Source organism: Orcinus orca, chromosome 16 (genome assembly GCF_937001465.1).
Source record: "Orcinus orca chromosome 16, mOrcOrc1.1, whole genome shotgun sequence".
Taxonomy (NCBI): Eukaryota; Metazoa; Chordata; class Mammalia; order Artiodactyla; family Delphinidae; genus Orcinus; species Orcinus orca.
In genome coordinates, this window is record NC_064574.1 from 87141835 (window position 1) to 87145139 (window position 3305).

Sequence of the window (3305 nt, forward strand, 5' to 3'; positions counted from 1 at the left end):
GAAGGACCCCTAGGGCAGTGTCAACATTAACTGTCTGCGAGAGGGGAACTGGGTGGCTGGGGACAGAGTGAGAGGAAATCTTTTCTCTGTAAACCCTTCTCTGCTTAAAAAAAAGCCCAAAAAAGCCACATCCCACAAAGTGTCTGCTTCCCGGGTGAGCAGCTCAGTGAATCCACCAAACGTGGCCTGTCCTGGGACCCCCTGCATGGAATTCCTGTGAGGTCGCTTCACTCAGAGCTGTGCGGTGACACCCGTCCATCGGGCGTGGGCAGCCGTGGTCTTTTTCACTGCCGCGTAGTATTCCACGGCACGAATACCCCACGGCTTATTTATCCATCCTCCTGCACACGGACGTTTGGTTGTTTCCAGTTTCTGGTGATTATGAAAACCTCGTATAGAGCCATTGGCTTCTTCTCTCCTTTTAAAATCTGAAATGTTGTGAATACATTAGCTGCTCAACAGGTAAATAAACTGGGAAGTGTTCGTGTGGAGCCCAGGCCCCTGAGCTGGGGGTGGGCCCTGGAATGGGCTTTGTGGGGGTCAGGGCAACGGGGAGGCCAGCCCTGGAGGACCGTCGAGGGGACAGCGTGAGGATGGGGACAACGTCAGGCAAGTGCGAAGGGTCTCTTCCCCTTTCCCAGGGTCCCCCAGTCCCCTCCCCTCCCCCCTGGCAGGGTGGGGTCCCGGGGGACTCTGGCTGCCCACCCTGCAGAGCAGACCCACGTGTGGGACCTGGACAGAGGCGGCAGGAGCGAGGGCGCTGGGGGGCCTGGTCGGGGCCAGGCCTCAGCCTCATGGGCCGCGTGGCCCCTGGAGGCCGGCAGGCGGGTGCTCATCTGCATGGGTGGCGAGCGGAGCTCGGGGCCCCTCTGCCGCTTTCCTGGGTTTGGGGGAGGCCCTCTGTGCAGAAAGGAGCGCTCTTCCATGAATCGGGTTCTCGGAGGCCTGCTGGAAAGGGCACTGTAGTCTGGTAACAACCTGAGGGGACTCCCCATGGGCGGGGAGCAAACAGCCGCGTCAGCTAACCCCGTGCTCTCTGGGGCGCGCTTAGGGGCAGGGGCCCCTCGCCAAGCGCACGTCCTGCACTGAGTCCAGACGCAGAGGGGCTGCTCGCCGCTCTCGGCGCCCCATCGGTCGGGCCGCTGGCTCTGGCCGTCATCAGCCTCCTCCCTGTACTCGTTAATAAGTTAGGCCGTGCTCAGAACTGGTCTCTGGACGAGGCCGGAAGAGCGAGGCCGCTGAGGAGACCCCACCCCTGGATGCTGGGGCCAGAGCGGTGCCCTGGTCCTCCGCGGTGGGGATGCCGTGGCCCCATCCCTGGGCCCGGGCATGGCCTCTGAGGCGCTTTGGGGCCTGGGTCCCCGCCTCTCCTTCCCCCAGTTTCTCCCCTCCCTTCTACAGCCAGACGTCTGCCTGGAGAGAAAGCGGTGGGGGGGCTGGTGTTGACAGGCGGGGCTGGATTTCAGCCCCACCCTCGCTCGCTGTGCAGCTCCGGGGAAGAGGCCCCCATGACCCCCGCCTCGAGGGGGGCAGGACCTGTGACTCGACCGCAGCCCACAGAATGTGGTGTCCGCCCCCCAGGTGAGGCCACATAATGTAAGTGCTCCGGCGCTCCGGCAGATCGGCTGCTGAACTTCCTCTTTTGTCGGCTTTGGAGAAGAGGCTGCCATGCTGGGAGGGGCCCCGTGGCCAGGGACTGCAGGACCTGAGAGCAGCCTCAGCAAGGAAGCTGGGTCTCCGGCCGGCACCTGCCAGGAGAGGAAACCACCAGCACCCTGGCTGTCTTCCCCGGTTGAGCTGGCGGATGAGAACGCAGCCCTGAGCCCCCGAATGGAGTGCCCAGCAATGCCAAGCCAGAGTCCTGACCCAAGACACTGGGAGCTCATAACAGTCCCGCCCCTGCCCTCTTGGGCTCCTGAGAATAAGTCACTTGTACCTGCGCTAGGATGATGGAAGCAGGGCAACCCACCTCCCCCCCAGATTCAAGTCTCACTCACGGGACCCCCGTTCGGCTCCCACTGGCTGCCTCCGAACCCCCATTGTCAAGAGCGTCGCAGAGTCCAGTTGCTGGGGACCCAGGAGGGGCTGCTGATGTGTCCCCCTCGACTCCTCATGGTTTTTGGAAATCACAGGGACCCCAGGGGAGGAACAACCTGGACCCAGGACCGGCTGGACGGCCCCCACATTGCGCAGCCAGAGTGGGCACATTTGTGAGGTCTCAGACCTCAGCCAGCCCAGCTTCTCAACCCCAGCACCAGCTCCCTCTGCCCCCGAGGTCCCGGCTTGTAGTAGGGCACCTCGCGCCATCCCGTGCGGAAGGCACAGTGGTCCTCCCGGGGCTGCGGGAGGCCTGGTTGCAGTGGCTACGGTCAGAAGAGATGCAAACAGCTAGACCCCCAGCCGTAGTGGACGCGAAATAGGGACCCGGCTTCGGTGCTGTACACCCGGCCACAGGCTCATTAATTCCAGGTCCTGCAGATGGGCTGGTGGAAGCCAGAGACGTTTCCCCAGGCTCACCCGCTTCGAGGCAGGACAAGGACGCAGGCCCCTCGGGGACAGCATGCCCTGGCCAGCTGTGGGGACCCATGTCCGTGAAATCCCCGGGGGAGAAGCGAGTTACAGTAGCCAGCCTCTTAGGTGGTTCCCGGGATGCTCACCTCCTGGTCTTGATGCCTCTGCATAGCGCCCCACAGGATGAATCAGAGTCCAGGGACCTGTTGGCATGTGACTCCTGACACAGGCCACAAAGGACGCTGTGGCGTCCGCCTTGGTCTTCTGGGTCACTGGCTCCAGGGAGGGCAGCCGGCATGCCGTGAGGACACACAACGACTGTGCAGGGGCCGCGTGGGGGGGAACCGAGGCCCTGGGCACCAGCTGACACTGACCCTGAGCCACCTGGACGGGAGACTCCAGCCGCGGTCGAGCCTTCAGATTATGCAGCCCGGGCTGACTCCTGATGCAGCCGTGGGGGACCCTGAGCCAGACCCTTAACCAAGCCTCTCGCACGTTCCTGACCGACCTGCGGCGATGACCAACATTCGCTGTTGCTTTAAGCCACTGAGCTTGGGAGCCGCTGGCTATGCGGCAACATTAACTGCTGCACCAACTTTTACCAGCACCGAACACATGCCCGTTTCCTCCTCCGGCAACGTGGCTGAGTTACTAGTGGTTTCTTTTTTAGTAGCTGAGGGAAACCCAAGATCAGAGAAGTTAAGTGGCTTTACCGGAGACACACAGCAGGGCCCAAATTTGAACTGTGACCTGCCTGACGGTAAAGCCCAGACCTGTCCTCCTGCCCCTCCTCC